This window comes from Anomalospiza imberbis, chromosome 17 (genome assembly GCF_031753505.1).
Source record: "Anomalospiza imberbis isolate Cuckoo-Finch-1a 21T00152 chromosome 17, ASM3175350v1, whole genome shotgun sequence".
Taxonomy (NCBI): domain Eukaryota; kingdom Metazoa; phylum Chordata; class Aves; order Passeriformes; family Viduidae; genus Anomalospiza; species Anomalospiza imberbis.
In genome coordinates this window covers 11,591,265-11,609,430 of record NC_089697.1, presented here as the reverse complement: position 1 = coordinate 11,609,430, position 18,166 = coordinate 11,591,265, and the positions used below count along the sequence as shown (strand labels likewise).

Below are 18,166 nucleotides of genomic sequence, written 5' to 3'. Positions count from 1 at the left end.
AATTCTGCTCTCTGGAACAGCCTTCCTCTCCAGGTCATCAGGGCAGGGAAAGGGGGAAGCAAGCAGGGGAGTTTGTTCTAACCCTCTAAGAGGCAAAAGAAGATCCTGACCTGCAATACTTCTTAATGGAAAGACACACGGAGTTCAGATTTTCATTTTGGTCATTTAGGCATATCTGTGTTCGCCCTAGTTTTTTTGCCCTGAGAGTCCATTTCCTATCATCTGTCTCTGATGTCTCACGTCTTGTGCTTCCACTGTCTGCTTAAAACACAGCAAACAGGTCAGGTTCATTCAACAGATCAAAGCCTCCCTCACAAAGACATTCTATGCACAGTCTGTACACAGCTAAGAGAGCTTGAGGGAGCAGTTCCTGTGGTGTGGGGTAGCCAACATCAGTGCTGATATTCACTGGTCCTACTATCCTCTGCTTTCCTCTTTCCTGTTCTCATTAATGTCATAACTTGCTTTGATTTTAGCAAATGTAAAATAATTAGTTCTTTGAATCAGCACAATCAGCAGGGCTTTTGTACAGCACTTTGATGCTCAGCCAGGCCCTCAGTTCAGTGTCAGTTCTCTCCCCTTCCAGATAAAATTACATGAGGGATGGACTGGGTCCCATGGAACAGCAGATGAGGATTTTATGACTGACCCCACTGAAAACAGATATTTAAAATAATGTTCTTGATTCTGTCAGAGTATTTGCACATTTGCCATAATTATCCTGTCATTATTCTCTTCACCAGCTACCAGTTTGATTCTATGTGTTTGTTCTTTAGACCACTGTGGGTATTGTACCTTGTGTTCTGTTTTCAAAGCACAAGACACTCTAATGCACTATTTGCATATGCAAATGTTATGTTTCCATGTGCAAATGACAACAAATCCAAGAACTATGAACATAAATGATAGTGCAAGTAAAGTGATTCTCCTGTTAATCAGAGGCTAGATTTGCTTCTTCATTGAAAACAAAGCTCTGTGATGTTTGCCAGAAATTTGCCATTTAATCTCCAGCACTACAGTTGAAGACTTTTGGCAGCTTGAAGAAGAAAGTAACATGAGAATCAGAGGCAAATATAAATACAATTTGAAATGGGGGAGAAGGAAAAAAAGAGGATAAAAAAGAAAAAAAGACCAAGCATAATAATTTCTCTGCACTTTGAAGTTTTCCCTGTGTTATGCTATAAGCAGTTGTAAAAAATCCACTATTTGCTTCCTTTTCTTGGTAGGGGCATTGGTAAAGGAAACTCTGAGAAATAATAAAGATTTTGAAGACAAAGTCAAGATCTCAGCTATAAATCCATTACATCCTTCTGTGAAAGATTAAGTCAATCACAAAGGAGCTTGTCAAGCTTTGAATTTCAGGATTGTTGAAATCAAACCCGCACTGAGGAAAACAACTGTGAATATAGCTCACGTATCAGTAGTGAACTGAGGCAACTGTCAAGCCACTGTTTTGGTAAATCTGAAATCAAGAGTAATCTTGATCCTGTTATGAGTCAAATTCAGCTTTGTTGCTGTTTTGTTATTTTGTGGGAATTGCTGCAAAGAAGAGGCCAAACCTTAAATGTAAACAATGTCAGTTCTACTGTCCTCCAGAGGAACAGTACTTAAGGATCTTGACCACTGTATTTAGGATAAACCTCTCTGCACACACACCTCCAAATACTATTTCTTCTTTTTAATTAATATTCATGTAATCGTAATGAATGCTCTGATGTTACCTTGTTTTTCCAGCTTTAGGTACTTTCTCCTTATAAGCCACAGTAACAATAATCCTGATATTTGGATGCTGTGAAACACCTTATTAAAGGAGAGAAGTATTAAAAACAAATCTGTGTAGACTATGAAGTCCTTTCCCCAGGGTATTTTACTCAGTTATGGTGTAGAACCATCTATCTGCAACAAAAACATGCAAGTGTTTTGAATATTGACAATTTCATTTTAAACTCTGCACCTGCAGAAGTCAAGAACGATTAGGCTCTTCATAGTATAAACCAGCACTGGCTTTCCTTCAAAATGAACTTTTGTGCCTGAGTTTGTTTCTATCTGCTTAGAAGTGGCTCCATGGAAACACATAGAACCTCTAAGCTTTAAAGGAAAGTAGGGGGAGTTTAAAAAGTAAAGCTGTTAGAGACTATTGATTTTACAAGTAAGTACTGTGAAAAAAAAGGTGGAAAATGTACTGGGGAGATGTGGAATTTAAATGAATCCTATAAATAACTTTTATAGCATACACATCTGTACAAAGGCAGAAGGAACAAGGATAAGTAGATGTTTCAAATTCACTCTAGTTATGGTGTTAGTAAGTACAGTCCTCATTCAAGTGCAATGTAAAGGCTTAGCTTTCTCTATTCTTATTTCCAGATTATTATAGATTTTCTAGATTACACAGAACCAAGTCCCTGCAAATTTAAATGAACCCTAAACCTTTGTTAAGTACATCCTTCTCAGCTCTCTATTTCATGTAGTTCAGAAACCCCAAAGAAATATCACTCAAGATCCTTGTAGCAAAGGTGTACGTAGCCAAGAAACTTCTTTACAACCAGATGAAAAGGATGACACAAGCTCTGCTGAGTGAAGACCACACATATGAGAAAAGCAAGGAAAAAAGAAAACATCCTAAAGAGGAAATAAACTGTAAAGACTAATCCATAACATTAAACCCCAACCCACGGCTCCTATCCCTGGATCAGATTCCTCCTTTTTTGCATATTCATTTTGTTGCCATCACTTTTCATCTTCTTCCCTCTTTCACTGTGACACAAAGGAAGAGCCCAACCACCCCTGCACACAAACAGAGTCCACATGGGTGCAGTTGTTTACAAATGAGATGGCAAGCTCCAGACTTCCCAGTGGAGTTTCTCACCAGCAAATCTGCCTTTTGCTCCAGGATTTGATTTTTCCACACTCATTTGTTGTCATGTTGATGACAACAGTTTCAGAAGTACAGTATGTTTATCAGAAAGATGCATATTCAATTAATATTGCTTTAGGCAATCTTCACTAAAAATCAAGGCTTACAAATCTCTGCACAATTCTCACAGATCAGCCCCCTCCAGAAGGATGTTTCAGCAGGATTCCCAAGATAATGCTACCCTACCCTGTAAGACCCTGCCTTGCTCATTTGGAACTTGACTAGAACTTTATTTACAGTCAATCTAAACTAGATACACCAGGAATGGAAACCTAAAATGCTGATCCTTTGATCTGTCATCACAGTTTCCCAGACATTCATTATCAAGCAGTTTGGTACCAATAACTGTTTGAGCCACCTTAAAATAGTCTGTCGCTGCAAAAGCAGATATATATTTATAATTGATACATACACACAAGAGCAACACACAGCTCCTGCAACAGAAATACAAACCCAAAGCATTTACAAGTTCAGCTTCTCTCCATTATGTCTCTCCACATTTTCAATTAGGAGAAGAGATGAGAATTTGGGTTTGTTTTTTTTTTTTTTTTTTCATTAGAAGCTTCAATTCTCTACATTTTTAATTTTAGTCCTAAAGAGCAACCTGATGGGTCATGCCAGGAAAGCAAATACAAGCAGATGTGTACTCATCTCTTTCCAGACCTTCACTAATATCTCATTTTTCTTGTCATTATGTAGCAGAATGGCTTTGCTGGAACCAAATGACATTGGGTTAATTATGTGAGAACACAAATGTCTTTATGGTGCGCCCTTTTTCTGGAGGCATCCTATCTGTGGCTGATAATGTATCCAACTCACCATGCATCCAACAATTACCCTTTCAGAGGGGTGAATATTTCCAAATATTTATGTTGCAGAGCAGAAGAATTCAAACGCATCAAAATTATTTTCATTGGCATTTCAAAAAAGTATAAATTTTAACCTAAATAATTTGGAGAACTTCACCACTGACTTACAGTCATCATTAAATACACATAGGGGGAAATTAAATTTTATTTCATGCTTTATGAGTTTCTTTTCAAGGTATTAGACTGGAATTCTGCCATTTGTTCAATTCAGAATTGATTCATCTCTCTCTTTTGCTTCTGATTTTAAGAGAACATGCCAGCACTCACACCTCAGACTGGATCAGTCCAAAACTACACCTGCCCTTACCACAACAGAGACATCTTAAAACCAAGTTTCCCTTCACCTGTTTTTAGTCATGCATTGCATTGTAGCCCTATTCCTTAATCTTTAAAATTGAGAATATGTAGAAGTTACTATAAAAACTGATCTTGTATTATAGGTTAAATGTCACTTTTGAACTAATGATCTACTGGGTTTACCAAGGACGTGATTAAAATCCAGGACTCTGAGGTGTCAGGTAGGGAATCAATCCCTCAAGGTAAACAGCAGAACTGGTTTCATCAGTGCAGACATAGCCTGATAAGCATTCTTAATTTAATGGAGCTCCTGCAAATAAACAACCTTAATGAAGATTACTCACTTCCTGGAATTCATTGTGCTGCTCCAATTTAATGCTATCACTTCCATAAGAGGCTGTGACAAAGTCTCTGGAAAAAAATAAAATATGCAAATTCAGACACTTCAAAGGCTTTTATTTTAATTGTGCAGAAGGCAGAACAGAACAAGAGCAACTCCACTAAAAATGGAAAAAGCAAAAGAGAGGAAACTGATACATTTCCATCATTGCTTTCAGCTCTTCAAGAACTACTCCTGAGCACACAAGTTCTCTGAACTACCAGTTCCCCTGAACCAGTGCAGTTCTCAGGATGGGTTTGCTCAACTGCAAGAAATGTCCGCAAAAAGAAATTAAGACCTCACAATACTCTCTCAATTTTGGTTTTATTGCAACCACTGAGTTCTGCCTCAGTTTGCTGAGTTTCTAAATACTATGATTTAATTTTGGATCACGTTCAACAGAATCTGTGACCAGTTTTTAGTCATTTTCAAACAAACCTGGGCTGAACTGTGGCTTGGCACTCCGACCAGGGGAGTTTAGTGGTTTTGGTAGAATTTTGCCCAGAATTTGGGGGTTCTTTTGAATCAGAAATGAACTCAACATGAACAATTCAGATCTGGGCCAGGATTTGTGGGTATTTGGATCCACAGCTGTGGTTCTGGCCCAGTTCTAAACAGAGTCAAAACCACAACTCAAATCAAAACTGAAAAAAGGACATGTAAAGCCAGCCAAGTACAACAACCAAATTTTACACAGTTCCCTTAGTTTAACAGTTTTACAGCGAATGTTTTAGGCCATTTTGCATGTACTTATTTCTCTCAGTCTGCCACAAGACTGTGCAATGACTTTGTATCAAATGAAAATTTCTTTAATGAGTGCAAAATAAGTTTTTAGAACTTCACCTTATTTTTCCTTCATTACACTTGAATTGCGTGGGGATAGGAACTCTTTTGAATTTGCTTTATTTAGCAAGTCATTTTATCTCTGCAAACAAGTTTAGTTTCAGGAACAGGACTAAGAATAAGCTCCTCAATAATGCTGAAATAGCCAGGTGAGGAACTGTAATGTTAGATTTAGGTGGGGGGGGTTGATAAAATCTTGAACAACAGCATTAAAGACAAATAAATTATTCCTTAGTTTCTAGCTTCAGCTTCCCACATCATTTTGGATAAATTATCTGGTCCAAAACTGATATTGAAAATACCAGTTTGCTGTGTAATCTACTCCAGTTTCGACTGGCGGCATAACTTCTTCTGAATCTTTTGAAACTACCCTTCTTAGTCCTGAAATATCTGGCCCCTGCACCAAACATAATAAATGCCTGTAAAAGCAGGTTCTGGAGGCACAGGGGTTGTTTGGGAAAATGTAGATTGGAATACAGCAGTAAGCACTGTGATGGACAATGAACTGGTCTCCTAATGAAGTCCCATCTTTAAAAAGATGTAAACCCAAATCAGACAGAGTGATTTCTTCCTGACACAGGCCAGTTTCTAGGACAGAGTTCCTAGCTCATCTTCAGATCAATTCCTTGATTTTTAAAGAGTACATAAAAATTTAAGGGGGTGTGGGGAGGGTGTGTTTTCCTAAAAGTAAGACTTTTCTGGCGGCCAATTTTTAAGCAGAATTTTTCTAATATCCTTTTAGCACCAGGGCACCAGAAACTTCTGAGACACCTGAAGGGAGTCCAGGGGTGAAACTTTCCCTGCCTACAACATCTCAGAAATGCAGCTGTTCTGCAGTGAATTTCTCAATGCACACTTTGTTTTTACTTAAGGCTGTAGTTTGCACTGAGTAACATCATGTCTAGGGAAAGGAAACTGATCTCCTTCCAGTATTCAAAAATATTTTCTTTTTAGGTTCTTAACTCCCTCAGTGGTTAATACTTATAAAACAGCTCAGGGAAAAAAAATCATCACAGAAAATGAGAGATTCTTTGCTGAAGGGTCTCAGACCCTGGGCTTTCTTGGTTTACAGTGCATGCTTGTATAAATATTTATCTAAAAAAATGAAGTGCTGCTATTACTGAGCACCAAAAAAATAATTCTGAAACACATGTTTTCCCCAAACATTAGTTTGTAAGACGATGATACTGTTTTGTTCGGTGTGTAAATTCAGCCATTGGATGTAAGATAATGAAAAACAGCTCAAACTCTTTTGCTTTTAATTTATAGGTGTATTCATGAGGAAGAGGCCTCAGTTCTTCAAGCTATCCTACACAGCTTGTCAGGCTGAATTAGAAACAAGAAGATGAAAGGTAATATCAGGATTCCTTAACTTTGTATTGTTAGTTCCTATACAGCATTTTTAAAACTCATTTGAAGAGAATCATTACAGAGTGGAAGAAATTAAAAAAAAAATTAAGAGCAGGTATGAAAAGGATTCAGGAGAATCTATAATTAAAGCCACATGCAGAACTAGAGCACAGTGTTCTTGTGCTTCCTTTCAATAATACTTCATAACCCTAAGGATATTATCCCAGTCAGGGGTCTGCTGAGCAGGACAAAAGAACATCCATATCCCAAACCTCTTTAAAGTTTGTATTTGGCAGGATAAGACAAGGGAGTGATCCTCAACACTATTTTGTGTTCAGGGTGTGGGCTTATAAAGACATATGGAACTAAGAGCAAAGCTTTGTGATTTCATGAAGGGAGACTTAAGATCTGAAAAGAAAGACCCTGGAAAAAAAATTAAAACCCAACAGCCTACATAATAGCATGAAGAATTTGGAGCACTTTTTAACCAACACAAAGTTTTAGGAAGCTTGGCTGTATTTATGGTTTGTGGGTTTGCCTGAGGAATACACCTGCAAATCATGTAAGATCCAGCTTACACCCATCAGCTATTGCTGTCCCTGCCCTTTTTTTTTTTAACTTCATGTGAAATATTTAGATAAATTCAGTGGCACTACCTGTACATCCACAGACATCAGCAAAACAAAGGGATACTCTCACCAGAGAGGATGGAAACAACATATGGAAGAAGCATGGGAGAGAGAAAACTTTCTGGATATGAGTTTCTGAGGGCAGATAGGAGTTTCTGAGTGCAAAACAGGCACAAACACTGTGATTCTGCTGAAAGATGTTTGGTGAGCGAAAAGAGATGCAAAAAGGGGAAGAAGACAATCCTACAACTAGCAAATATGAGAAGACACAATAAAGACACACAGGGTTGAAAAAATAGATGAGGATTCAGGCTGCTTGGATATCAAAGATTAATATATCTCGGGAAATATTCAATATTTACAAAGGCTTTTTTTTAAACTGCCAGTTCATGGAGAGAGAAAATACAGCTGAGTTAAAGACCTTGAAAGGCCGATGCAGCTGCAGCAGCTCTGACAGGGTAAGGGAGCTGACATCCAGCCCAAATGTCCCTGCTGCAGGGACCCTTGCACACCGTGGAGCTCCTTCCTGAGTCGGGATTTTGGGAACAGCGGCGTGCGGGGCTTGGCACCCCACATGGGCAGTGAGGTGTGGAGGGAGCAGATCCCTTCTCAAGGCTTCCAACAAAAAACAAAGCATACAACACACCTTGGTGTTAGTATGTATTTGGTCAGTCCCATGTGCCAAAGGCTTTTCCTGAGGAATGTCTACGTACACATCTTTCAAAAGGGATCAGCTCCCTTTCAAAGACCTGTGGGAGAGCCAAATTTCCAAAAATGCTTCATGTTATCTGATAAAGCCAGCCTTTACTGGCATGTACTCTATTAAAAATCTGGACATTTATGCGGGCTCCTAAATGGAACACAAGTTCTTTATCTGAATTTTGGCCCTGGAAATCCTGTATTTCCATGATTCAGATACAGCGGGGGCAGCACAGCTACTCACTTCTTCTGCATTCCAATCCTTGCCTACAAGCAGTGTATGACTGATATCTCAGATATGTATTCCAATAGATGGAATGTGACTGTCTTGAATTTCCTTTTGGAAGAGGATCATGTCACTAGAACTCCTAACACCATGTGTTTGTGTTAGCCCAGCCCTTCTGTTGTCAGCAGAGGGACATGTGAACATGGAGCTGCATTAGCTTTCTATGCCTGCTTTTTCTACATCTTATCAAGATATTTACTGGACAAGGACAAAAGATTCTTATTCACTAATCTGGCAAGCTCGAGAGTTTGAACTACAAACAAAGTAAAATACAGATCTGTACATTTGGAAAACTTCCCTGGCTTTCATTCATTTCTGAAACTCCTTTTGTCTCCTTATCTCTGCACTTTTAGTGTCAGAAGTTTATGACCTATCAATCAATGAAGTATTAAGAGTAAATATTAAGGACATATTTATGTGAGAACCATGTGTAGCTCTTGGCATCGTGTATGGCCTCAGCGTCCCTTTGAGCCCACTCATTTCTCTGGGAGTATTTTACTCTTGAAAGAATGGCCTACTGTCAAATTAGTCATTTAACCATTGACAGAATGCCTGCTCCTTCCATTTTCAATTTCTGATCTGTGTAGGAATAACTGCTTGATCCAGGCACTTCTGTGGGCAGACAGCTTTATCAAATGAATCATTAATGGAGAATGAAATCTAAGCACAAAAATCAGCAGAGACACACCAGAATTTGGTCTGGTATCTCTTCCTAAAATGTGAGATAAACCCTTTGGTTCTACAGCTGGTCTTGCCCTTGGGATGGGTCTTGCAGCTCATGGCTTCATTCAGTAATATTTTTCTCCTAACCAAATTCTGAGATTACCGCTCTTCCCATAAAAAAAAGCAGATTTAATTCCTGGAGCTAATGCAAGTGTGGCCATAAATTTAGAGGATAAATTCTCAAGACTGTCATCAGATTATTTGATTCTTTAGCTCAGAAGAGAGCAGAAGTAGAGAAGGTTAACACAAAATCTGAGAGAAAAAAGTGACTGAGATACTAGATTGAGATTCAAAAAATCTATTTTCAGATTTTCTAGCTGATCTAAAGAACTAGTTAGTATTATCTTCATAATCTCCCCATTTTACCTATTTTGTCTGTTTTGTTTCTGAATGTTGATTAAATGCCAAAGACAAGAACTGGTTTTACTCCACAGGAGCACAGCACACCTATTGGCACTTCTTGCTGTAATACTAACAAAACAACAAAGATATAAAATCAGATCACACTGTCCTCACATGTTTGAATATTCTGAATTTTAGCACATTTTACTTTTGTATTTACATTTCAGAATTCCAACACTGATTTTAAATACTGAAAGTCTGGGCACAACTTAAGGGTTGCAAAATTTTCTGAGAAGAGCAACAGAAATGCAACAGTGACTGAAACAAATTATGCCAATCACAATAGAAATAATTAATATTTAACTTTGCTTGCTTAGTCTTTTCTCCCTGTGTTTTACCTCCATAGCATCCCACCTACCTCATACTCTGCAATTCACTCAGGCTGGAACAATCTGTTTGAAGGGCTTGAGGAGAGACAGGAGAGGAGGATATGGGGAACATGAAAACAGCAACAAAGCCACATCTCCTCCTGTGATTACCAGAGGCAGAAGATCAAATATGAACTTTAATAGTAGCAAACTCAGGACTAGACTTAATAGTTGCAAATTGTTCCAAGTGCTCAGCACACCAATGTGCAGCAACACTCAGAAATTAATCTAAGGAAAAGCTCATAAAGGTGGGGGGAACCCACCAGAGTGATAATGCATCATAGAGAGCTGTCACAAGAAATGAAAGTACAGCAGCAATTAGCAGACACAGTACTAAGCACTGTGCCACCTTCCCCATTTTAATTGCACTTCATCTTAGTCAGAAGCTAAACTCAAACTGAACTCTGTTGGAGATGGCAGAATTGACTCGTTTTGAAGAACACAATGGCCTAACAGTTAACTTCTACTTTTCTAACAAAATAAAGAGTAGGAGTTGGAGAAAAGAAATGCAGGAAGAACTGGGAGTAGCAACGGCTCAGAATGATTTGCTCAGAACAGTGTTCATGTTCTAAAGGAAGTCCTTAGAAAACTCTAATATATCTCCCATTGCTCTCTATTAAATTTTGTTTACATTTCTACCTTAAATACTGTTGAGAACTCAGCTGTTCCTGATGATCAGGTACTTTTTATTGGGTTCCTTTCCTTGTTGGCTGGAGAGCCTCCATCCTTCTGTCCCTGCTGGAGAGTCAGGCACAGACCTCATGGCAACACTCCTGGGGCCAGACTGGCAAGTTCCTGAGTGCAAAGGGCACTTTGGGAAGGCAGCAGCACAAATAAATCCAGTGGAGGTCGATGGGCAAAGCACTGGAGCCCTACCCCTGCCCTACAGCAGGGGTGAGACTTAGCCCTTCCCCATTTCTACCCTCACTGTACTTGGTCTAACTTCATAACTCAAAGGGGCTTTTTTTTTGATGGTGAAACACACAGTTCTTTCTTTCCAGCCTGTTTTTCTCCTTGTTTTTGAGGTGGCAAATGTTGGGAAACAGAGCTGCTTCCTGCATGGCACCTACCACTGGGTATCCCAGCATTTTGTTCTGCCTGTGGGTTTCTTTGGATGAATGGATGCAAAGTGCAAACTACACAGGACAGCTCTGAGGAGCAAGATTCAGTCCCATATATTTACAGGAGTTCTTCTGCAAAGTGTTCTTCCCAACAGATATCATTTTGATGAAGTGGTAGCTTTTCCTTTTGCAACGTGACACTGATTTGTTGAAGTTTTTAAATCCAAGATTAACAATCATTCTTCTTGACATGATGTTCTACTTTTTTTAGCTTTCAATGAGCTTTAATAACAGAGAAGAAAAGATAAGAGAAAGAATTTTTGGCACATTCTGATTCCTCACACAAAACAATAACTGTTTTGGTATCCAGAGATATCGGCTCCATACTGAAATATAATTTCACTTATTTTTACACATCGCTGGAGGAATTACCATTTGGTCTAACAAGCTCAATAAAAAATAGTGCCAATATGAGACTTCCCACTGAATAGAGAGTAGGTATGTAGATGATGTTCAGTGTTCACATACACATCATCACACTGCTCAGGAACACATCAAACAAGTGACCAAGAATGACGAGCCAGACCCTGGCATGTCTGCTGTGACAATGAGCCGACATCTTCTACATATTAATCCCTCCTTGCTATCTTTTTCTTCTTATTTCTTTGACATTAACAGACTTTAGGGTCTCCACATCTTCTATAGCAGAAGCATTAATAGTATGTAGCTCCTAAACCAAACCTGTTTTAATGTAGTCACGTACTTCCAGGAATTATATACCTGACCAGTTTGATCAAAGATCCATCTCCTTGTAAAGTTCAGTGGATTTTAAATCTAGCACCTTGCCACTCCTAAAATCACACACAATTTAAGTTAGCAAATTCCTAAATACAAATAGTAAGCACACAAGCAACAGAATTCATTATTGATGTCAATGTCTATTCAAAAAAAGTCTTGACATTTGAATAATTTCTTAATTATGATTTCTGCTACCCAAAGAATGCAGAATAAGACAACATAGATCAGCCATCCAAAGTCCATCATTCTCTCCGTATTTAATAGCCCAGGACAGCACCACTAAGAAGTACTAATTCTCCCTACTAACCATTCAGAACCTAATTTGTCTGACACAATGTTTTAACCCAGAATCGTATTATTTTTATCACCATTATTTTCATACAAGAACAAAATACCAGGTATCAACGAAGCAAAGGAACATTTCCAAGAACAGAATAAAGAATGATTCAGAGTGGCGGGGGTTTGAGACTGGCCCTGTTCAGAGCCTTGTGAGCAACCATTTAATGGCAATAACATGAAGAACCAGTAAAGGTCAGACTGACCGTCAAATGTCAGTCCCAGTCATTCCACTGGACCAATTCCCAAGGCTCCTGACTCATTTTTTTTATTCAGGCAAAACCAAAGTCCTGTGAGGAGGGGGGAAACTGTGTTTCCAGCATAAATATCAGACTGAAACTGGAGAACTGGTTTCAACTCACTCCTCCACAAACAGAATTCCTTTCTTGTTTCAGCAGAATCACATGAGACCACAACTAGAACCAGGTCCTAGTGATTATGAATGAAAAAACCCATTTGACTTGTACCTTTACTGTCTTTAGCTGAGGTCCATAAGCAACCTGACTGAAGTGTAAAAAACCCACAGTACTTTGAGCTTTTTGGATTATTTCTTCAATCAAGACTTAAGTCTGGACAGGATAAGAAATGTACACCAAAATCTGAGACATCACTACCTGCAGAAGAAAAGCACCCGCTGTACAGTTAAGTAAACCCAAAATAGTCCCATCATTAGTAACTGCTAGACAGCCTCCTTCAGTGAAATTATTGCTATTGTGTTTCCCATGGAGAATTCAAAGTAAGAACCAGATGTCTCTTACTTTTCTGTAAATTCAAACCTAAGTGAAGTGACAGCTGAATAACAGCAAAGGAGCTATTCTGAGATTTCCCATACAGAGTATGGAAACCACTTCCTTCGCCTGCAGGTGCTTGCATTGATTTCTCACATGGACTATGACCAGTAATTATGCCACTGCAAAAAGAAAGAACAAAAACACACAACCCTCAGCCACCTCAAAGTACAATTTTAAAGCTAAGAGAAACTCTTATTACCGATTTCTCCAATGAAATCCCAGGAATTTTGTCACTGTCACACCAATAAAGTCAGCACAGAACTACCACCAATCCCTCTGGAACAGTAAATTTTTAGCAGGTGTCAACAGTAAGAAGATTAAATATGACCATGGTATGCTGCAGTAGCAAGTCTCCAAATTTCATCCAACTCAGCTTCTTTTTTTTGCTTTTTTTTTTTTTTTTTCTTATAGTTGAGCTCTAACCATAAAGTGTAAACATGTTCCATGTCAGGCAGCAGGAACACTGATCATGGATATCAGGGACAAGTTGCTGAGCCCAAAGTGAATTAGTCAGCCAAGGAAAAGATGGGTGGGGTTGGCCACCTTATCAAACTCATTAAGAAAATTAGCAAGAGAAATAAGAATCAAGGAAGTAAAAAATTCTTTATCCTTTTAGAACCTTCTCCCTCATCAGAGTGGGGCTTTTGAAGAGAAATATGCAACCAGAGGACCAAACACCATGGTGGTTTTGTAGAGATAAGTGCATATAATTAAGAGTTTGTTGTCCCCAAAATCCTTGTTTATGTAGCAGATAAAAAGCATCCAGATGTCACCAAAAATAAATGCCCTGTTCCGTACGCTGCACTGTACGTCACTCTCACATGCTGCCGAGTTTGACATGGATTCAACAACCAGCAACAGATGGTTCAGTTCTCTGCTTCCAGGGTGTGAGTTTAATGCTTTTTTTAGGAGGTATTGGGGCAATTCTTCTCTGCCTTTTATTTAGGCTAGAAATTAAATTAATTCACTGCAGAAATACTTAAAATACAGAGGATATCAGAGATTGGTAATGAGATTTTCAATTTCTTTTTTAATTCTGAGAATTTATTAGAGCTTTTCTTCTTTTAATTTAAACCTAACAGCCAGAATTCATTGTGGCACTACCCTTCCAGGGACTAGAATTTATTTCTGGAGTGTAAAACAACCTGTAAATTTATGGGTGCTATATAAATAAATAATCCAGTGTTATTTTTGTAACTCCAAAGCATGTTGGCTTTTTCAAGTTCACATGATGAATCTGGAGTTGGGCCCAGGATTTTTGGAACAACAACTTACATATTGTTACATTAGTGCAAGATAATTCTTTGGGTGCAAAGATATTGAAAACTTTAAAAATCCTTGAGAATAGTGGTGGCTGAGACATTTAGTATGGAAGGAAATAACTTTCCCCCAACAATGTGTTCTGCAGTTTAGGCTTTAGGAAGTTTTTCCCTCTGTTTGAGGTTTATTTTATTTAATTGCAATTGGCAAAGGGTTTTAGGACATCATAAGGTCACTGTTTATGGCAAATCATCCCTCTCTGCATAAAAGGTATAACTTAGACATTTGGATTTAATTATTTTGTTGTTGTTTGTTTGTTGGATTTTGGTTGGTTGGTTTCTTTGGTTTTTGTTTGTTTTTTTTTTTTTTTATGCAGAGGTAAGAATTTATATTACCTCCGTTAATTTCCACAATAAAATGGCAAACCTTTCTTCACAGATATGAATTGATACCAGTGCCAACTTCCCCTGGCAAATCCTGACAACTTGATTCTTTCATAATTCCTAACAGTATAAAACAGATACAGACAAGAGCTTTGGTGATGTAAAAGTAATCTTGATACATTTACAAAAACTACTACCTAAGCAGTGAGATGTGAAAAAATAAATCTGAGAATTACCAGCACTGTAAGAGACCTTCTGAGTCCCTTTCCTTTTGTTGTAAATACAAAAATGCTGAGTTTATTTTATTTATTTGAATATTTCCCTTCCAGTGTGCACAGCTGAGGGACCAAGAGTGCTTTTTGCTGAGGTATGAATATCTCAAATTAATATTCCCCTTAGCAACATTCACTGACCAAATTAGAAGACCTGCCAAGTTTTCTCTGGCAGGTGATGTTGGTAAGTGCTGGAAGTCATATATCTTTACAAGGTTACTATCATAGCACGCTCTTCTAAAATGTTTGCCAGTACATTGCTACAACTCTCCAGTTCCTTTAATGAAAAAGACATTTTTTTAAGAGTAAGAATTCAGACTCAACAGAAATTCAGAACTTGATCCTAGAGATTTGACTCACATTAATATTCTTACTGGCTTATTGGATTTTCTCTGTGACTGAAATACAGCTACACAAGGTACTGTGGTCTTTTGACAGGGAATAAGGGAATTTCTCCCAACTAGTCCCATCTAAACGTCAGCATCCACTGTGCAGATTCCTTCTGCAGTCAATAGAAATAAGAACATCTGGAGAAAGTCAGCACAGATAAGTTCTCTCTGACAGTAATCCCAAGATACTTTAAAATATCCCTGTACCCAGGTCTCTGTCCTTGACCTTAAGAACCCACTGCGAATGTAAGGACACCATCTCGTCCTCCCCTGTTCAGCGTCAGCTCCCAGGTTTGAGATTCCCCATTCATTATGTCAAGATATTATAAGGCACATAAACCAAAGAGCAATTCTGAACTGGTTGACATTACAAGTAAAATAATTTTCTACCTCCCTACCACACAAGGTGGATCTAAAACATTTTAAGGAAGCCAGCACAACACATCACCTGGAGACCTGCAGGTAAACCACTGTTTTTAAATAATTTCCACTTTCCAGGCAATGCATTTCACTACCTACAGTAACTCTTGGGCTGCATTCATCTGCTTCAGAAATTCTTGTACTCACTTTAAGTTTAAAGCTGAAACACGATTTTTTCTGTAGTCAGTGTTGCCTCTGGCTCCATGTCATACTGTCTTACTCAAAAGTCACATCAGATGTGAAAAACAACTCGGTAATTAACCAGCAATTTGTGTAAGAGATAAAGTATCTTCATAGTAGGGGTATAATGGAATAATTATTGAAAGCTGTCTAAAAGCACTATGTGAAAATAGAGAGAAAGATGTTTGACCTCAGGAATACCAATTTCACAAATAAAGCCTTAATAATAGGCTGCAATCACACTTGGCTGGGCATTATTTCCCAGACACGCAAGCTCTGCATTACAGGGCCAGAAGCAATGACTCACTGCCAGCTGCCGTGATGGCACAGGGCAGCTTGCTAGTCTGTCATAAGTTGTTTGGTGCACATTGTGAAAGCTTCTAGACATCTGATCCCTCAAGAAAACAGTCCCTGTCTATGAGCAAGAAGGTAGGGAACTTTCTCCATTTCTGAGGCTTCATTTAAAGTTAATTTTTTGAAGGTGAGCAAGAGAATCAAATTATCCTTTCCTCAAAGATGCCTCAAAAGGTACCTTTTTAAAGACACAACTAATAAAGGAGGGTGGAATGCTTTCCACCCAAAGGCCACACAAACACGTGTGTTTGATGTTACGTGGACATTCACATCCCACAGCATCGCAGGCTGAGATCATCAGGCAGTGCTGGACTCCAGAACAAACCCTCAATGCTAAAAGGCTGCACAGCTTTTCTGCCCCAGTCCCTGTCTAGATCCTCAGCTGTCCAAATCCCCACCAGCTGCAAGGAAGAACTGGAAAGCCAACCGAGTCTAGCAGTTCTAAGACAGCTGATGATCTGTGTCAGTAGAAGCCCTTATGATCACTGCTTTACAGACTTTCTTGGTTTATGTCTTTTTGCCCATGGAGTATCTGCTATTTCCTCTTGTCTTACAGGCATGACAGTGGTCACACTTTTAGCAAGAGGCACAGGTTTATGTGACTCTCCAAAAGTTTGGAAATGAATCATTGGAATTCAGCAACTGACTAAAAGCATATACAACTTGTCTGAACATCTTCATTTTGGCTAGTGTATCTCAGTTCCTTAGAGACTGGCTTACCTCATAAGATTTCTAGGATTCCACATTTCTAAATTTCCTGGAGATAATCCTGTTTCTTACCATGCTGACACTGCTGAGTCTGCGCCTGGATAGTGCCCAGACTTTTAGAGGAGCAGCCAATGTTGGACATATTTTGCAATAGCTTCCTAAACATTCAGAGGGAAATCAGCAATATTTCTTGTTGTAAAGTGATGAGGGTCTTAGTTTTTCTGACACGTATCATCTGGTTCTCCAGTCTGCTCTTTGCAATAAGCAAGTAAGACAGGAGTCAAACTTCAAACACACACTGCTGTTTTCAGTAGTTTTTACCATTTCTCATTTCCCACTGACACTCTCTGCAGATCACATACGGTGTTCACACCTCTTCAATACCTTAGAAAAACCAAGGGAGCGAGATCAAGTTGAAAAGCTTGTACATAAATTTTTCTACAGAGGGAAAAATCACAGACAAAAATTTCCTGCTTGAGGGTATAAGGTAGCCTCTACATGCCTGAGGTTAGGACAGATGGGCCCTTTTGAGCATGTAATAATTCCAGGATTGTCTGCTGTAGGGCTTCCTTGCAACTTTTTCATGTGGGACTGGCCAATGCCAGAAGTATGGATTGGACTAGATGGCCATAGCCATGACAATATCATGGTACACTTCCTGTCACAGCATTATAATCGTTAGTTTCATCTGATATGCTGCCCCCTCTCATTATAATAAACATTAAACTTCCAGTTGCTACAAGAGAAGTTTTTCTCTTCAGTCAGCAACAGTATTTGTCCAGTAACGAAAGCTGGGCATCATTTAACATCAGTTTCTCTACTACCGCAGACAACAATTACACAATGGCTGAGTCATATCTAGGGTTTGAGGACTGAGCTTCTGCTCAAATTCTTCAGAACTAGGGAACTTGAAGCAATAGTTTTGCCGATTTCTGGAAAAGTACTATGAACACTCCAGCCTGAAATTCTAGCTACATAAAGGAATTCTGCTTTACTTTTAGTGCATCTTTCATAGTGTTCAGACTGAAGATGCAGAGGAAGCAAGTTGAGGAGGAACAGTTTTCACAAGAAAGGACAACTCTATCACTGTAAAATTGTGTGTGACCCAATTCAGAGCACAAAGCACCAGGAAAGGCAAAGACAGCTGAGACAGCAAATTCTCAGTCTGAACACTTTGGAGATTTTCCTGTAGGTAAAAGAAAGAATAAGACACAATGAAGGGGAAAAAGATAATTAATTAAATTACATAAATTGTTTGTTTGGATTCTAATAATGAAGGACTGAGATAGATCTTCACTTAAACAAGGAACTCATGCTGGAGAATCCCATGTTAGCTGTTCACAGAAGCTGAATACCCCAAACTGTAAGTACAATCAAGTTTATGCAATAACATTTATCACACATTATTTAGTCAGTCAGATATCCCAGTCTCATTCGGGGATGATACAGAATAGT

At 38.7% G+C, this 18,166-nt stretch overlaps 1 long non-coding RNA gene across 1 annotated transcript in view; it reads right to left on the bottom strand.

Moving 5' to 3' along the window:
• LOC137484274 (uncharacterized) overlaps positions 1 to 16,966 on the bottom strand; it is a 113,935-nt gene extending 96,969 nt beyond the window's left edge. Inside the window, exon 1 of the long non-coding RNA XR_011004810.1 lies at positions 16,724 to 16,966. This is a non-coding gene — a long non-coding RNA (uncharacterized lncRNA). The remainder of the gene's footprint in view (positions 1 to 16,723) is intronic.
• Positions 16,967 to 18,166: the final 1,200 nt, after the last annotated feature.